The sequence below is a fragment of the Macaca thibetana genome, chromosome 12, assembly GCF_024542745.1.
Source record: "Macaca thibetana thibetana isolate TM-01 chromosome 12, ASM2454274v1, whole genome shotgun sequence".
NCBI classification, from domain to species: Eukaryota; Metazoa; Chordata; class Mammalia; order Primates; family Cercopithecidae; genus Macaca; species Macaca thibetana.
Window position 1 is genome coordinate 116487391 of NC_065589.1, and position 19910 is coordinate 116507300.

At 43.6% G+C, this 19910-nt stretch overlaps 1 protein-coding gene across 5 annotated transcripts in view; it reads left to right on the forward strand.

Annotated features, from left to right (window-relative positions):
• The window catches only part of DBI (diazepam binding inhibitor, acyl-CoA binding protein), a 343175-nt gene that overhangs the window by 37401 nt on the left and 285864 nt on the right, over positions 1-19910 (forward strand). Inside the window, exon 1 of one of the 5 annotated variants that reach the window (XM_050752753.1) lies at positions 3295-3305. The exons of the other annotated variants lie outside the window; for them this stretch is intronic. The gene's annotated coding sequence lies outside the window, so the exon portion shown is untranslated. Of the gene's footprint in view, positions 1-3294; positions 3306-19910 lie in introns of those variants that run through there. 5 annotated transcript variants of the gene reach the window in all.

The following is a 19910-nucleotide window of genomic DNA, read 5'->3' on the forward strand; positions in this document are numbered from 1 at the left end:
ACCCTGGAGCCCTGGAATGTTTTCCTTCAGACAGCTGCTCCAAGCCTCCCTTGCTTGCTTCCAATCTTTACCTAAAATTCACCTCTCCGCGCAAGGGTTTCCCCAGTTACCTGGTTTAGAATTCAACCCTACTCCAACACTTCATTCCCCTTCCTACTTTATTTTCCTCTTCTTAGTACGTATCACTTTCTAGTATACCGTGTATTTAAGTTTTTACTTTATCAACTGCCTCCCTGACTAGAATACAAGCTCCACGAGGACAGAGATTTTGTCGTTTTGTTCACTGCTGCATTCTCAGTTGCCTGGACTATGACTGATACATAATCAGTGCTCAATAAATGCTTGTTAAATGAATCACTGATGGCCATAGCTGAGTCAACCTTGCAAACCAGATAGCTGATGCCAGATACTAAAGACCTCTGTTTCCCAGCCTGCCCACTGATTCACCAGGGGTGCCAAGTCTTCCTTGGCTGTATAGAGGTTTTTATTTCACTCCTGATTTGGTTGCCTGAGGCCCACCCAGTCAGGAGGTGATCGGTCACACACCCCAGCCAGCTCCCTCCTGCTCCCTGGGACGTGAAGTTCCATTCTGCAACCAGAGAGCAGATTTAAAACCAGTCTCCCATTCTGTAGGTTGCCTGTTCACTCTGATGGTAGTTTCTTTTGCTGTGCAGAAGCTCTTTAGTTTAATTAGATCCCATTTGTCAATTTTGGCTTTTGCTGCCGTTGCTTTTGGTGTTTTAGACATGAAGTCTTTGCCCATGCCTATGTCCTGAATGGTACTACCTAGGTTTTCTTCTAGGATTTTTATGGTATTAGGTCTAACATTTAAGTCTCTAATCCATCTCGAATTAATTTTCGTATAAGGAGTAAGGAAAGGATCCAGTTTCAGCTTTCTACTTATGGCTAGCCAATTTTCCCAGCACCATTTATTAAATAGGGAATCCTTTCCCCATTTCTTGTTTTTGTCAGGTTTGTCAAAGATCAGATGGCTGTAGATGTGTGGTATTATTTCTGAGGACTCTGTTCTGTTCCATTGGTCAATATCTCTGTTTTGGTACCAGTACCATGCTGTTTTGGTTACTGTAGCCTTGTAGTATAGTTTGAAGTCAGGTAGCGTGATGCCTCCAGCTTTGTTCTTTTGATTTAGGATTGTCCGCAAGCTCTCACTCATAGGTGGGAACTGAACAATGAGATCACTTGGACTCGGGAAGGGGAACATCACACACCAGGGCCTATCATGGGGAGGGGGGAGGGGGGAGGGATTGCATTGGGAGTTATACCTGATGTAAATGACGAGTTGACGGGTGCTGACGAGTTGATGGGTGCAGCACACCAACATGGCACAAGTATACATATGTAACAAACCTGCACGTTATGCACATGTACCCTAGAACTTAAAGTATAATAATAATAATAATAAATAAAATAAAATAAAAACAAAAGTCAAATATAAAAAATAAAAAAATAAAAAATAAAACCAGTCTCCCTGGGGCAAGTGACACTAGCTTATATTGGCGTGCAAATTACGGGTATCAGGACTTCTCCAGACAGCAGGTTTGGTTGGAGGAATAAGAAAAACAGCCTTGAGTTCATTGGGAAAAGAAGGCAGACTAGGATGAGGGAGCAAGCTCCAGGCAGAAAAGAGGAAAGGTCGGTACATGAAAGACATGGGCCGGGCCATGGTTTTTCAGAGGCCTGGATCAGTCCGTCAGAGCTGTCCGGTGCAACGCTACAAAGTTAGAAAAACACAGATTAGAAAACATGTCCTGAGGGACAGTGCTGGGATCCCTGGAAACTGAAATGAAAGAATGAATCCAGGTCTGAGAGAGCTGGCAGCTGTAAGTTAACAGTCACCAGTACATCTAGAAATAGAAGGAGAAGTTGGTAGGCTGGGGGTGAGGGTCTGATATTAAAGGGTGATACCAGCAAGCCCAACACTCAGAAGAGAGAAAGCATCCTGTCCAAGGCTCACCCCTGGGAAGTCAGGGAGCTGAATCAAGCCCAAGCCCCCAAGGCATGTGGCTTCCATGACAGTTCCTGGTATGGGGGAGGGGGAACAGATGGCACAAAGAGCCCAGGGGAACGGACCCCTACCTCCGTGATCCTGAGGCAGCCCCCAAGACTGCTGGGCAGACAACTCAAGAGGACAAGAGGTGGGACTTGTAGGTTTCCATTTTTCTCTGCCCCTAATTCAGGAGGGCCTTTGACACCCTCTGTTTTGTGGAGCCCCAAACTGTGCAACCTGGTCTCTCCGTTTCCTCCCATTCCCTGACATCTGAGCACCTAGGCTCCTGACAGGAATCCCAGAACACAAAGTTCATTTCTCGAGGCATTTCAGCCTGTCCTCTTGGTAAAGCAGGGATGCAGGAAGGCTGGGGAGTGTTAAAGGCAAGCAGGGCAAAGAAAGGCGCTACACCTGAGCCCATGAAGCCATTTCTGCTTCTACATGAACTGGGGCTTTGAAGAATTCTTTTGTGATGGTGTGATTTGTAGGGAGCACCACCAAAGCTTTCTCACAAAGAGCCCATTTGAACTATAAAGGGAGCGCATGGGCCAGGTCGTGGGTTAACGCCGGAAAAAAATCCCATGCCTTATCCTTTTGTGGAACACACAGGCCAAGGTGAGGCCCAAGTCCCTCCAGGCCCATCTACAGGGGAAGCGGAGAAGGAAATGCCTTGAGGAGAAAGGAGAGTGTCCTCCCGCCCAGGTGCCAGGTCAGATTCATGGGACAAGGGCTGTGTCCAGGGGATAAGTGTGGTTCTGGCACAGCCTGGGTGACCTGGGGGCCCTCTATGGGCCTCAACTTAAGGAATTGCAGATTGGCAGCCCATTTTAGCCAGTAAACATTTTATTTGGTCTGCAAAGCATTTTTTAAAATATGGACATTTCACCTACAAATCTGGATTTATATACAAAGCCATATTTATACACATATTACATACTTATAAACATACACACAACACACACATATAATACTTCATATGTACAATACATACATACACGTATGTGTGTGTGTATAGATCTCAGAAGCAGCTCCCATGAAATGTAGCTGTTTAAGGGCTCTGTGTACATGCTGGATTTACAGCTGAAACTACTTCCTCTGTGCTCCTTGAAGCCCAGGGCCCTGGTTTAGTCACCTCTAGAATCACAGCCCCAGACTAGGAGCTGAGCCTCTGGAAAGGGTTCTCATAAGCAGAGTCACGATTTCTTCACTGCACTCTCTCCCATGGGAGTGGGGACAAACCACTGAAAGCCTAGAATACCCCAATGGGAGAGGTCAGTGTCAGGCCGGGGATGGGGGGAGTCTGCCAGGGTGACCTAGCCCAGATGCCAGCAAATTAGCACCATGATGCCAGAAGCAATGAGGCACAAACCGACACAGGGCCCAGAGCCGGCTCCCCACAGGAAGTGGACACGGTAGCCTTGCAAATACAGCTGGCTGGTGTGTGTTTGTTGGGGAGGGGTTAGAACTTTAATTACAGTGTAGACACCTTATAATTAGTGTTTGCCAGTTTGCACTTTATCCTTGTTAAACCACGGTTACCCTTGCCAGAGGAGGGAAGCATGCTTTCCTGTATTTCCTCTGAACTGGTGTAACCTAGGACTCAAAGGCATGGGCTATAGAGGAATAACAATGATTGCTCAGTGCTCTCTCATCTGAATAATCTTTGTGCATTTGGATTTCACATTTTCTTTCAAATTGGAGATGCAAGTTAGTCTCCCTGCTAACAAAACACTTTCTTCATCCTACACTGAATCCCTCAGCAAATCCTCAAATATCTTTGCAAATCTCAAAGATATTAAGGCATTTAACTTTTTTTTTCATTGAGACCTTTGAAGTATGCTGTGACTAGAATAATTTCTGAGCTAAAACCTGTCAACTGCATAGAAAATTAAGGAAACTGCCTGTCACCCTGGTAGCGAGGCTGATAACTAATTACTTATAGATTTTAAGTCAAATTTGAGAAAGATAAATATTTAAATAAAACATATAATCATTTAGAAATGCTGCTAAGTGTTTTGTAATTATTGTGTTGAAGGGAATCATTGCTCAGATGGTGCATTTCGTCATCTATAACAGGCCAGGCAGCAGTCAGGAAGCAGAAGAGCTGCAGGGAGGTGTTGTACTGTTCTTGTGTATTTCTCTCTCTCTCTCTCTCTGTGCGTGTGTGTGTATGTATGTGTGTGTGTGCATGTGTTATGTGTTTTAATAAAGATATTAAAGGGCAATGTGATGCTTGGAAATACTGAGCTGTGATGGGAAGGGCCGAATTTATCAGAGGAGATTCCAGCTTCATAAATCACATGTCCAGTTCTGCTCTAGGCAGGGCTACCTCACAGAGCACCCCGAAGCCAGAATGGGGGCCTTGCTGGGGCTTGGGGAGGGGTATGTCCAGGAGAAGGAGGGAGGTGATAGGAACCTTAGAAGGAAGGTCTAGGACCATTCCCCACCTCCATCGCCTGTTGGGGAAATCACAAACGCTCTGCCCTACCTTTGTCCCTCTCAGACTCTCTCCAATTTCTCAAACTTTTCTTCTTCCACAATCGTCCTGCTTTCCTCCTTCCTTTTTTGCATTTTTTTACTTTTAAGGTTTTTAAAACCGTTCTCCTAGATTCATTCTCTTTGTCTCTGAACCATTTGAAATTAAGTTGCAGACACTGCGGCGCCTCATCCTTTGGCATGCATCTGGAGATGCAAGGAGAATAAGAATATCGTTTCACAGACCCACCACGCAGCACTCACCTCTAAGAAAATTAACATTAGTTCAATATCATTTCCATTTTCCCAATTGTCCCCCGAAGGATTTTTGTAGCTCTCTGCTCCCCTCCAGCAGGCCAGAATCTGATCAAGGTTTCCCCATGACACGTGGCTATTATGGGACTTCGGTGGCTTTTACTCTAAAACAGCTCTCTCACTTTTGTTTTTGTCTTTCATGACACCGACATTTGTAAAGATTTCAGGCCAATTGTCTCATAAAATTTCCTACGTTGTGGATTGGTCTGATTATTTGCTTATGTTTAGATTCTGGTCGAGCATTTTTGCCAAGGATATGCCATGGGCGTTGGTGGCGTTCCTTAGTGCTTCCTATCAGAAGACACATCATTTGGGGTCCATCACACAGGATGCTTCGTTACTTGGTTAGAGTAGGGATGCCCCACCTTGCGATTGTAACCGTTCACTTTCTCACTGAGTAATTAACAGAGAAATTGTGTGTGTGTGTGTGTGTGTGAGATAATTTTAGTCCATGTGAATACCCCCTTCTTGAATTACCTTTTACAAAATTCTTTATCATCTTTGTTTACATTTACCTGAATCAATGATTATGTTGCCAGTCACAATATGGTGATTTTCTACTTTCTTGTTCCTTTCACTTTTATTAGCTGACATTCTCCTGGGAAAAATAAACTTTTCACCCTTTTACCTTCTCATTCTGTTCTTGTCCCTGTCCTTACCTTGCCTTCCCCTCCCCTTCTCTCTGCTTGTCTTCTGTTCTCTTTTGTTTTCTCTCTCCTTTTTCACTTTCTCTGTCTCTCATTCCCTCATCACTCACTCTCATTCCCTCATCACACTCATTATTTTTTCAATGTGTTGATATATCCATTATCAACATTATCCTTCTTGATGCTCAGATTGTCACAGATTTGTGCACTGAAGCCTCTTCCAGCTAATCCTGTGTCCTTTACACATGACCCAATTAATCTTTTTTCCTTGTTTTTCTGACAAAACAGAATGTTTCAGGCAGCCCTTATGCTTTCCAGCCGTCTTTCCACGTAACCTTTAGAGAAGAATGATATTTAGAAATCAAGATATGGGTACTAAGTGTGTTCATGGATATCAGGAGGTCATTGCTTATTGCTTCCAGGTCCATTTAGTGAGCAGAGCTGGAAGTACACAGACACACACACACACACTTAAAGGTACTAAATTTCCACTTGAAATATCACATTTATTTAAAAGTTAAAATTTTTTGGTGTTGCTTCAGTTCTTATATCTCTCTGGGATTTTTTTTTTTTTTTTTTTTTTTTTTGTGGAGGGCAGGAATCTTTATCACTACCATCTAATTTACTAATTCAGACATTCATTCAAAAGATAATTATCAAGCATCTCTACCATGAAAGCACCTGAGCTAGGTTCTCATGATTCTATAGGGTTGCCAGTTAAAATACACAGTTAAATTTGATTTCCACATAGCAAATAATTGTATAGTATAAGTATGTCCCAAATAAGTATATTCCAGGGGATATACTTATACTAAAACAATATTCATTGGGCTTCCTGTATCTTAATTTGCTAAATCTGGCCACCCTAAGATCCAAAGACCAGTAAATCACCACTCCTGTCTCAGGCAGCTCACAACCAGAGGAGACAGCCAAGCTAGAAATATATAGGAGCAACAAAGTGTGTTCAGTGCTGTGCTAAAAATACGTTCAGGGCATGATGGTAGCATGTGGGGTATGGGAGATGGTCCAGGAAATGCTAAGTTTTGAAAGTCATTGAATAATTTCCCACCAATCTCTACCCTCTACTCTCCTATCAACAGGCAGGCTGATGGGAAGGCAGTGCTGTGTGGCTGACACAGAGGATGCAGGAATAAAGGAGGAAGTGGCAATGTGGTTGGAGAAATAAGCAGGAAGAGGTCATGATGGGGCAGTGGTAAGCCATGGTGAAGAATTTAGAATTCATTCTGTAGGCCAATGAATTTCAAATATTTTTTATACTCACCCCATCACAAAATATCTAACGATATCCCCCAATACATGTATTTATAAATGAAGCCCATGTACAGCTCTACTGATGTATTATGTATGTTATAAGCATGGACTAAATAGCCCAGAGATCATTGAAGTGAAAACTAGCTACAATGATAAGTTTCAACATTTTCAACTCTTGCTATAAAAGATTATCTTGCACATCTTCCAGGCTGATGCAGCCCACCTTGGAGACCCCTGTTGTAAGTGTTAGGAAATCTGGTTCCCAAGAGGAACCAGAATGATTAAAGGAGAACGGAAAAAAAGAAACTTGATCTATTTGACTCCTTGATTGTTAATGTCATGTCCCCCAACCAATTTATAATTTCACCAGTGGGGCCCTTGGGCAGGCGTGGTAGAGGGCCTGGCTCAGGGCCATTAACAGCATCTTCAGGGTCACTCCAGGAGCTATATGTAGGATTCCAGGAGAGGTTCATCACAAGCTCTGAGCAGTCCAGGCTTCCCTGGTCTCTTGCCTAGACTCTGGAGAAGCCACCCAATGGTGGGCGTCTCCTGTCTGGCTTGCCACAAGTCTCTCGTCCACTGGGTGGCCAGAGTGATCTTTCCAAGGAAATTCACATCATGCCAGCCTCTCTTCAAAAATTTTCAAATGGTCCCATTATATTTACCACAGAAACTAAGCTCTATGCCATCAGCCCCTGCCTGATCCTGACCCCTACTACTGCTCTCTTTCTCTCAACCCAACTGGCCTCTGCCATTCTTCAGACACAAGAGCTTCTTTCCCACCTCAGGGCCTGTGCACCTGCTGCCCACTTCCTGGCATGCTCGTCTCCTGACCTGTGAATGTCTGCTCATTTCAGGTCCCCTCAGAGAGGTCACTCTTCATCCCCTTCCCTGTCCTATCTCTCATCCCAGACCCACTACCCTTAGCTGTGTATTTTTCTCCCTTGTACTTGACAATATGCAGTATACTTTCTATTATTTGTTTGTGTATTTGTTCAGTTTTTCATTGTTGGTCTCTCCCACCAGACTGTAAGCTCCTTGACAGCAGGGACTCACTGCTATGTTCCCTGCAGCATCTCTAGTGTAGTCTACGGGCCGCCTTCAGGAAGGAAGGGTGGGAGGCAGGAGGTGGGGAGGGAAAAAGGAAAGGAAGGGAGGAAGAGAGGAAGGGAGGGAGGGAGGGAGGAAGGAAGGTGGGAAGAAAGGAAGGGAGGGAGGGAGGAAGAGAGGGAGAGAGGAAGGATGGGGGAGGGAAGGAAGAAAGGAAGGGAGGAAGGAGGGGGAAGGAAAGGAGGGAAGGAAGAAAGAGAAGGAGGGAAGAAAGGAAGGAGGGAAGGAAGGAAGGAAGGAAGGAAGGAAGGAAGGAAGGAAGGAAGGAAGGAAGGAAGGAAGGAAGGAAGGAAGGAAAGAAAGAAGGAAAGATCTTTTTACTGCCAGATGTGAGGGCAACCACCGCACCCCCAGTAAATAATCAGTGAGTGCCTTGAGTGCGTAGTGCCCAGGGGAATCTGATATGCTCCTATATAGTCTAGCTGGGGAGATGTCGCAAGTTCTGAGTGAGGAGTCTGGGCTTTGGGCTTTTTTCCGCTGCTGGTGGCTTCTCCCCTACTCACTGCCACCCCCAAGGTGCCTCTGCACTGTGACCTCTGGTCCCTGGAAAACAGCATCTCCCTGTCCTCTGTAAAAATTTCCCAGACATGAAGGCTATGCTGCTTTTCCTCCAACTGGAAAAGCAGTGAGCATGGAGGGAGGGAGATTGACAGCTTGGAGGTGACCAGCCTTTCTCTTGTCTGGGGCTTGACTCCAGGTGGGATCTTCACTTCGGGAAATTCTGCCATTTTTGTCTGGATTCCCAATTGGAGGAGTTTGTAACTCAGGTGTGCATGGACATGTTTCTTAACTTCTCTGAGCCTTGGTTTCCCCTCTGGAAAATGAAGCTGAAGATGCCTGCCGTGAAGATGTTTGTGAGGAGTGATGTGGGGCCCACGGGAAATAGTTAGTGCAATGCCGGGCCCTGGGCAAAGAGAGGCTAAATGGACATCCGCTATTCTATTATTGTTGTGGGTGGCGTCACTTTTTAACGGAGATAGTGTGCACATATAAAGGACATCAATCTCAGGCATACAATTTGGTGGGCTCTTACCTGTGTATGCATCACCCACATCATGGTGTAGATCACTGCCACACTCAGTCACCGAGAGGTAACCCCAAGCCTGACCTCCAGCACCTTGGATGAGTTTTGCCTCTTCCTGACTTCATGTTGGTGGAATCCCACAGTGTGTGCTCTTTTGCGCCTGGCTTCTTCGGCTCAGCACCAGGTCTGTGCGATCCATCCAGGCTCTACAGGCTGTTATACCTGGTCCTCTGTCCTTCCCTGCCCTGCTGTTCTGCACCCTCGCCCTAACCTGGAATGTCCACATGAGTGCCTGGTCCTCCAAAAGGAGGAGTCCAGATTCTCCGCCTTGGCTCCAGTTTTACATTTACTTTCCTAAAGTCCCTCTGGCAATTTTAAAGCAGTTCCTAAGGGATCGTTTTATATTTTCTTACAATTACTTAAAGCATGTCCTTTAAACAAAAGGCAGTATCTTTTATGGAGCAAGCAGAGTCACAGATGAAATAATTAGCAAGTAACTGCAGAAGGGCATAATTAAGCCCTCCATGTCCGGGTCCCAGGAGCCCCAGGTTCGGAGGGAAGGGAACACAGTGTGGCAGCGAGGAATAGCCACTGGGCACAGGTGAGTCTGACGGCTTCCTGTGGCTCAGACAGGCAAGGGAGGGCATGGAGGGGATGGGTGGCGTGGGCAAGAGGAAGACAAGAATTAATGAGAAATAGAAAATAATTTAGCAGGACAGCAACTCCCTAGAGACGAATTCCTTCTCCAAACGTCTCATTTGTCCAAAGGAAATGAGGAAGGTCTATGGCAGAAAGGCCGACCTCAAGAATTTCATTTCCCTGGTGCTATTCAGATTCCCAATGTGATCGATAAAAGTACAATTAGCGTACCAGATCGCATCCGATGTTTTTAACCTTTAGGTGATGGCAACATGCATATTAAGGCTCTATATCCTCTCTGCCACCTCTCACATGGGCAGGGTAAGTCATCGCCACATTTGACATTTGATGTTATAATTTTAACATACCTTTAAAAATTCAGATAAAGATTATTTCAATTTTTTAAAAGTTGGGAGCCAGATGTAATTGCCATGCTCTGGACTTCAGATCTAAATCCTTCTGCCAAGTCATCCTGTAGTTATTAAGGACTTTATCATTGGGATGTGTACTGCATACACCGCAGGTTAGACTGCTCCAGAGAATGGGAAGTAAACTTTTGAATTCTCTTAGATGAGGAATGGCTTTTAATACAGAAACCGTAAACTCTTAGTTTAGTAAATTGTTCAATCAACAAATTAATCAATCAACAAATCTGTTTCAGTGCCTACTGTATGTCCAGAACATCAATACCTTGCATCAAACAGCTTTAGAGTGAAATGGGAGGACACAAAAAACAGCCTTGGAGCTCTTTATAATTTGGTGCCTGAAGCAGAGTTATACAGTGGTACTCAATAAATGCTTGATAAATAAAGTGGAAAATACAAAGTGGCACCAGGCCAACAGGGCTAATGCAGCACATGATTTTGGCATCCTGAACCACTTCCCCTCAGTGCCCCTCTGATTTCAGCAGCAGTGGAGACAGGTCCCAGGCAGCCCAGGCTCTTGCGGACAATGCATTGCTTGAAGCACAAGCAGCTCTCTCCCTTTCCCTGCCTCAGGGCCTGCCCTAAAGGGGAGTTCATTCAGCCTGGCAGCCCATGGGGCTGGGAGCATATGGATTAATGTCTCAGTTTCCAGCATGGGATAGACAATTCTGGGAGGCGCTTTGTACAATTCTCAAAGGTCCCAGCGGACCCAGTTCCTGCTGCCTCAATAGCTCTCCTTCATGTTGACTTTTCCTCCATCCCCATCTCCCACTCGCCCAGCTCCCTGACTCTTGTTTCCTCTGGGATCACTTCTCCAAGAAATTTCCTGCACTTAAGTTTTTTCTTAGGCTCTAGTTTCAAGGCAACCCAATCTGGACACCTGCAGAAGCTCGTTTCCATCAAACACTCAATAAGGCCACCCCTGTTCCTTTAGAGGCTTAGCTTGCATTCCATGATGCACTGCAAAGCACAGCCTCCGCACACTACGGCCCTCTGAGTAGGGGGTCAGCAGAGCCTGGGACAGTCGGGTGTGTTCATGGAGGGAGAGGCACCTGGGCCTGAACATGTGGGAATAATGAGGCAGCAGAGATGAGAGACATTTCAAGAGAGAAGACAGAGAGGTAGGAGTGAGTGTATCAGTGCAGAGGACAGTGAGGAGCCCACACAGGCTGGAGTGGAAGCCAAGTGTTATCCACAGGGAAAGGTGAAATGAGACAGAAGCAGAGAACTGCCTGCCCCTGGAGGGCTCAGTCGGGGCTCCATCCCCACATTCACAGCTGACCCAGTCACCCAGAAGAAGAGACACACAGGCACACACGTACAAACACACACACTTAATACACACCTATATGAGATGCACCCAGATTGTGTGTGGATGCACAGACAGGTGCCAGAAGGAGTTTGCTGTAGTACAGAAGAGCGAATTATGGAGTCTTCAAGCAATAAGAAGCTTTAGCGAAGGGTTGGTCAGTACACAGCCTGAGCATCATCACTCCTTACACTTGCTCTCACAGGCATTCTTCAGTGATTTGCTGACCCCAGAAGTGGCCTTCCCATGCTTTCTCATCACCACGCCCTAGAGAGCCACTGCCAATCAGCTAGGGTTACTTCCCGGATCAAGTTCAGTCTCCACTCAGGGCAGTGGTGCGTGTCTCCCACACGTGAACAGAAAGCCTCTCCTTAAGTGTTTCCCGGGATTAGGACCACCCTTCTCTAATGACAGACTGTGCTGTCAGTGAGCAACACTCATTTTAGAAAGGGCTCGGCACCCCCAGTAGGTCTAATCATTCCTCCATATGAAGCTATTTAGATATTTGAGGGTCACCATCAGGCCCCACTCCCACCTCCAAGCAAAACGTATCTTCTCCAGGGTAAAGGGTTTTGATTATTTCAAGCTGCATGAATATGAATCCATGAATATCACATGAATCCATGGCCCCTGGATCTCCAAGCTTCCTTTCTTGGGACATAATCCTTTTCCTCAACTCATATGGCAAAGTGCAGTTCCTAGACATAAGGACAGTCCCTCAGATGCTTGCCCAGTGTGCCAAGGCTGTGTTCCCTCCTGGGGTAATCCAGACATGTGCCAACCATTTACACCTCCTGAGGTCCCCAGAGCTTTGGGTCATTATCATCTCTGAACAGCGTGGAGACCACGGTCACCACAGCTCCTGCCATTCTTTTTCAGAAATGCAAGATTCCTCTAATTCATACTTGGACAACTGGTTTATAACCTGAATATGTTCTGTTACGTTTGCCCTTTGCTGTAACTTTTACTGGGTCTTAGTTTCCCATTGTCCAATCGGCTGAGATATTTTTGAATCTTGATTTTTTCATATAGAATATTAGCTATCCCTATAAATTTTGTGTCAATTTCAGCCTTATATTAAATCACTGATTTGAAACATACCTTGTAAAGAATAGACACTGGGGACTTCACAAAAAGGGAAGATGGAAGGGAAGGCAAGGGTTAAAAAATTACCTATTAAGTCCGGTGTTCACTATTTGCATTAATGGATATACTAGAAGCCCAGTCCCCACCAGTACACAACATACCCATGTAACAAACGTGCACCTGTTTTCTCTCAATCTAAAATAAAATAAGATTTATACATAAATATATAAGTCCATCATTTTATTTAACTTTTCACTTTTAAAAAGTTTAGGAAAGCTTTATTCCTTATGAATTACAGTTAATATACAGGAAAAAAATTTCGGAGATTAATGAGTTAAAAATCTTAGCATAGACAGTTCTCTGTCCATTAGTCTTCTCTATTATTTCTGTAACTGTAACTTGCTATTATCTCTTGAAATTCAATTCAATTCAATTTTATGGCCTTGATGGTGAATAAATAAATAAATAAATGAATAAAATAAAATGAGGCATATGTTGTATAGGACAAGGCCAAGAGCAGGGCCTCATGTTTCCCACTTAGACTTCCCTCCAGAGTAACAGTCATTTGTTAATCAAATCTCTTTGAAAATGGTTTTTCCACCAGCTCGGCATCCATCCAGATCCTGCCTTCAAAAATGAAATTACAGACTTGGCCTGATCAGATGAAATTCAACTTCACCTATGGAAAGAGTCCTTAACTTTGGGTTCGTGTACTTTGGCTTCAGGGAGTGTACAAACTGCCCTCCCAAAATTATATGCAAATACGTGTTTGTGCGTGTTCATATACACTCACTCATACTCATCCATTGATTTTTTTTTATGATAGTGTCCATAGATCTTTTCACCTTCTCGAAAGGATTAATGACCTGCAGAATTTCAAGAACCACTGATCAATTACATTCTCTTGGAACTCTAGGTTTTAATCCTCTCCACGATGGAAACAGATCAGCGTGCTGCATCAGGGTGTGTTATTCAAGGTCCCCAGCGATCAAAGTTTCCCTCTCTAGTTGTTTATGAACCACTGGAAGATGATCATGGTTCTTTAGTGTACGAGGTCCTAGAAGGTTTCCTGGGAGATGGAGAAAAACAGCATCCTTGGCCAAGGAGTAGGGGACTGAAAAAGTGTTCTACCAGCCTCCTCAGAAATACATTGAGAGATTTGCTTCATTTTGATAATGAGAGAATTCTGTCTGTGTGGCTCAGGATGGTTCTGGAAGCCTTGTTAGCCACCTTACCCTGAGGCAAGATAGTAATCACTTTGCAGGACTTTGAGGATGCAATATGCATCGGCCCAGGTTAGCATAGTTAGCACGAAGCATGGCTCCTGCAAAAAATCTCTACCATTATGTCCTGATTCCAAAAAGACCAACTATTGTGTTGGTCTGCGATCTGTAGTTGCTTAACTACAACTCAACAACTCAAATTAGTTTCAGCAAAGAAGGTAATTTTACAAGAAGAAAGCAGAAAAATCTCAAGGAATTTAGGGAGCAGTAGCAACAGTGACTGAAAGGCTCATAGCAAGGGTGCTGAGTGCGTCTTCTCTGAAGGGCTGCTTTTGTTCTGTGCAGCTGACTGTTCCTCTCTCTTCCTGAAGATCAGCTTTCTTTCTCTCCAGGCCCTGGCAGACCATGGCCACCCAGAACCACATCACCTCCCAGATTCAGGGACACCAACCCCAGGATGCCAGGGTTCCAAATTTAAATTCCCAGAAAATATTATGTATTTTATTATTGGCCCAGCTTGGGTCAGGTGTCCACACCTGCTCCATTGGGCTGTGATGAGGGAGGGTGGGGGACACATATGATAACATGATTGTGGGGACTCATTCCTATAGAGAAAGGCAGTTGTCAGAGAAGAAATGTATAGGCTGCTAAGTCACCCCAAAAGATGTTTTATTCTAGATGTTTTAAAAATACTGCATCTTTCCACATTAACTTAGATCATATATGAAACAGTTTCCTTAAAGTCACAAAAGAATACTTTAGAGAATTGGTAGGTAAGGTGGTGGGGATCAAGGGAGCTTGAAAACTGCTAAACTTGACTGAGAAAATTAAAAGGCTGAGGATAGCCAAGCAAATCTGATAAAAGAGTAAAATGTTGATGAATTTACATCATTTATTAAAATACATTATAAAGCTATTTTTAAAATACAATAGATTAATACCAGCAAAGCAAAAAACTAGTAAACCCCTCCAACCAGGGTCCATACTTTTAAATTTTCCCAAGTGCAGAGGCCAAAAACATACATATACATTTGCTATATAATAGAGGTATTGTTATGAATTAACAGAGGTAAAAAAATGAGAATTCAGTCAAAGAAGTTGCGATAGTTTGATAACAATTGGGAAGGGGAATTATATCTTAATTTAACATCATAAACCTACACAAATTATTGATGAATAACAGATTAATTATAAATACAAAACCATAGAGCTGAAATAAAATTTAAAGTTTGAGAGGACTTTCTAAAGATAAAAGAAAGGGAGAAACCACAAAACAAAATCAATAGATTTGACTGCATAAAATTAAGAAACCCTGCGCTTTAAAACAAAAAAAAAGCCAAAACAAAATTAAAAGGCAAGTGGAAAAATTTAGAACAACACTTGCATAATGTAACACAATTTTAATATCCTTGTACAAATTAACAACAACAACAAAGAAAAAAAAAACGGGCAAAGGAAAGAGTCAAATCACAGAGGAAAAAATAGAAAAATTTAACCAGTGTGTGTTTGGAAAAATGATTAACCTCACTACTAAATTTTTTAAAAATCAATTTAAATAATCTACCATTCTTCCCCATTGATCTGGCTTTTTGTGTATTTAATAATATTCCATATGAAGAAGGTATGATTAATTGGGCAATCTGATTGGCTATTTCTGGGGTAATTTGGTAACTTGTAAGAAGAATCTTTTTTTTTTTTTTTTTTTTTTGAGACGGAGTCTCGCTCTGTCGCCCAGGCTGGAGTGCAGTGGCGCAATCGCGGCTCACTGCAAGCACCGCCTCCCGGGTTCACGCCATTCTCCTGCCTCAGCCTCCCAAGTAGCTGGGACTACAGGCGCCGCCACCATGCCCGGCTAATTTTTTGTATTTTTAGTAGAGACGGGGTTTCAGTGGTCTCGATCTCCTGACCTCGTGATCCGCCCACCTCGGCCTCCCAAAGTGCTGGGATTACAGGCGTGAGCCACCATGCCCGGCCGTAAGAAGAGTCTTAAATCCTTTAGGAATCTGTCCTAAGGAACAGATTTATAAATTTGTATGACAATGCACTGGCATTGATGGTTATATTAATCATTTATTATTAATAATTTATTGATACTGATATTAATTTATTAATAATAAATAATAATACATTTATTATTAAGGATAGTTTTTTTCTATCCTGACCACTGGAGGAAAACACTGTAAATGCCCAGAAATAAAGTTTTGACTAAATATATTCTGGTTTACTCACATGATGAAATATTATGCAACAATTATAAATGTATTTTGAAAGAATGCTTAATGATCAAAAAACTCACACACAATATATTTTAACAGCCTTATTGAGATAAAGTTCATATGTGATATAATGTATTCATTTAAAGTACGTAATTCAATGGGGTTTTTTTTAGTATGTTCACAGAATTCTGTAAAAATCAATTTTAGAACATTTTCATTCCTCAAAAAGGAAACCCTGCCATTAGGAGCCACTTCCATCACCCACTCCCCAAACCTCCCAGCCTTGGGCAACCACTAATTTACTTTTCTGTCTCTACAGATTTGTCCTTTTTAAGCATTTAATGTCAATGGGTATGTATCAGTGGATATGATATGTGGGCTTTTGAAATTGGCATCTTTCACTTAGCATGAGGTTTTCAAGGTTGATTTATGTTGTAGCACGTGTCAGTACCTTTTATTGCTGAATTACATTTCATTGTGTGGATATATCACATTTATTTATTCATCCAGCTGTTAATGGATATTTGGGCTGTTTTCACTTTTTGGCTATTATGAATAATACCACTATTAACATTTAAGTACAAATTTTCTGTCTGGGTGCAAGCTTTTGTTTCTCTTGGGTCTATTCTTAGGAGTGGAATTACTGGATCGGATGGTGACTCTATTCTTAACTCTGTGAGGAGCTGCCAGACTGTTTTCCAGTGCAGCTGCACCATCTTCTATTCCCACCAGCAGTATAGGAGAATTCCAATTTTTCCACGTTCTCACCAACACTTGTTATTATTTGTATTTTTATTATAGCCATCCTCACTGTGGTTTTGATTTGCATTTTCCTGATGGCAAATGACATTGAACATCTTTTCATGTGCTTATTAACTATTTGTATATCTTCTTTGGAGAAATATCTACTCAGATCCTCCGCTCATTTCTAAATTGGGTTATTTATCTTTCGAGTATCACGTTACAAGAGTTCTTTATATATTCTGGATACAAGCCCCTTATCAGATATATGATTTGCAAATACTTTCTCCCATTGGGTTGGTTACCTTGTCATGTTATACAAATTTATAATTTCTAAGTATTTTTCAGTTCCTACTGTGTGCCATGAAATTGTGAAGTAGCCCAAAGATGCAGAAGACAGATACTTTCTCTCCCAAGAAAGTCCTAGTAAAATATTTAAAAGATAGTATAAGGTAAAGTGCTAGTATTAAAAGAATCCATGCATGAATATATAAGATTCCAAGTTAGTACCCCGGGCAGTCAGAGTGGGCCTTGTTGAGGAGGTGGGCCTCATAGAATGGGCAGCAATCAACAGGGCAGAGGCAGGGAAGAGTCAAGGTAGAAGAACAGAAGCATCCAAACCAGGTGGTCATGATGGGGGTTAGTGCAGTACAGAGACCTGCACTTCAGTCAGGGTTACAAGAAAGTGATGTCAGAGAGAGGACCCGGAATTTGAATCTGCCCCACTGTGGGCTATGATAGGGAAGGAGGTGAGGAAACCAAGGTAAAGAAAATTATGTTTGAGTTAAGATTTATCAAGCACCAAAGGCAGAATCAACTAGGGAGAGCACTGAAATTGAGAAGAGCCTAGAGGCATGGGCCTAACCTAGTTGGTTGCAGCCAGGGTTGGAGAGTTCAAGAAACAGTCTGAAGTCTGTTGAGAGAACTTATAATCAACCATGTGATCTTGGGTGGGTCCTGGCCCTTTGCCTGGCCTCAGGATCTTCTGTAAAATCAAGCATGTATTCACTAGGAGGGTTGTCAGCTGCAAGTAATAAAACACTTAACAAGCAGTGGCTTAAGCAATAAATACATTAATTATCTCTCATAACAAGAAATCCAGAGTTAGACTGCTTTGGTCTTTGTGCAGTGGCCCAGTGACAGATTCAAAGATTCCAACCTCTTTCTACTTTCCTGCTCTGCCACCATGGGTGTGTAGGCTTGCACCCAGGATCACACAGCGTCTGCTGCAGCTCTAGAACACCCAATGTGCTCAAGGCAGGACACAGATTGGAAGACAGCACTAGCCTCATCTGAACTTTCTATTAGGACAGCAAAACTCTCTTAGAGTCCTCCAAGAGACATGCTTTGTTCTTCATTGGCCGTGATTAAGTCTCATGTCCCCAGCCCCAGCTAGAGGAGCATCTGGGAAAATGGCAACAGAACTGTCCTGACTGGCTTAGGCCAACCATGCTCCATTGCCTGTCTGAGCAAATTGCTGCCCAGAATTAAGTTAGAATTCTGTTAGCTGGGACGAGGGATAGGCATTGGGAAGAAAATTAACTACGACCAACCCAGGGACTTGGACAAGGCCCCTCCCAGTGCTCACAGCCCATGGGGTTCTCTCATCTCCAGCTGTTCTGCTTTGTGGCTCCTCTCACCCCCTTCCTGCAACTGCTTCTTCCCTTCTCATTTGGCCTGTAGAGAGAGCAGCTGCTCTCTCTCATTCTGTGTTTTTATTTTGATGAACTTAAAGTCGATTCCGTCAAACAATCCTTTTCTTCCATCAATGCCAGCCAAACTGACTTTCTTAGCATGGCAAGTATTTTAATCACTCAAAAATTGAGGCTTGGTTATGGACCCCCACCCCCACCACCCCGTGATGAGCACAGCCTCTGTGTGTCCCTCTGCTTGTACCCTACCTCTGCCTCAATGCTCTTGTGGCATTCATTTACTTTTTCTTCCTGAAATTTCTCCTTTGAGTCCATCATGCAGAACATGTGACACCTCCAGCCCCGCTTGGCCCTCCTTCCTCCCAAGGACCTGTGCCACATGTGACAGTCATCAGAGACTCTGACTCAGCTCAGCCACAGGCCCTGAAAGGTAACTGGGCAGAGATTACTTGAGCTTCCTACAATGCCTACACAGGGCCCATCAGGTGAGGGACCAAGGTCAATGACTGTCACCAAGAGAAGTTGTCCGCATGACCACCAGCTGCCCTGGTTCCAAAGTTCTGAGGGACCTTGTACATTAAAGTTTCCCACATCTGGCCGGGCACAGTGCCTCACGTCTGTAATCCTAGCACTTTGGGAGGCCAAGGCAGGTGGATCACCTCAGGTCAGGAGTTTGAGATCAGTCTGGCCAACATGGGAAAACCCCGTCTTTACTGAAAATACAAAAAATTAGCCAGGTATGGTGGCACATGCCTGTAATCCCAGCTACTCGGGAGGCTGAGGCAGAGAGAATTGCTTGAACCTGGGAGGTGGAGGTTGCAGTCAGCCGAGATTGTACCACTGCCCTCCAGCCTGGGCAACACAGCGAGACTCCATCTCAAAAAAAAAAAAATAAAGTTTCCCACATCTGTGCCCAGGGCTGGGCTGGAGCCATGTGTAAGAATTTGTTTCCAAGGTTCTTTCCTATCACTTACAGCTCATCTGACCCAGGCATGACCAACCGGCACCCAATGCCACCTCCTTCGTCTGTTGCAGTTCAGCATTTTAATTCAAATTGCTTCTTCTCTCCTCTATTTCATCTCACAAAATTACACAGGGCAATATCTCCTATTTCTATACCACCTGCACTATTGGTTTCATCTCCTCATAGCATCTATATAATCATATTTTCATATTTTTACACAAACTGTCTGTTCTTGCTTAAATACATTTTTTTAAAATAAAACTTTATATCGCTATCCCCCATGGAAAAAAAACATTATTTTCCTGAAATAGACAGTAACCACAAAAATAAATGCAATGAAAACAAAACAATGGCAACCTGGTACTGCATAATAAACAGTATTTGTGTAGAGTAGGTGGGAAAGCTGGAAGTATTAAGAAGATGGAAGGTGCATCAACCCCCTGACAAGGCGGTGCACAGGGACGCACGTGATGAGAACACGGAGAAAGACTGAGCTGCAATTACTCAGCTCAGTCAGAGGCAGCTAGGTCTGGATTTGGTCCAAAGAGCTGGGAGAGAGTTTTAAACCAAACTTCACAATTCAAAATTTGCTGTGTTTCCCCTCTTGCTAGTATTCCATCCTAAGCGTATTGGACACCTCCTGATGCCTGGTGCCTTTGTCTTTGAATTTCTGATGATGGTGGTGATGTGTGGTAGGGATGGGGGATCTTTCTGACTCTGGCAGGAGGAAGTACCTGTCCCTGTTCACTTTGGGGCCCATTCTGGGTTGCTTGGGCCAAAGGTCGAGAGGAAGAAATGCAGAAC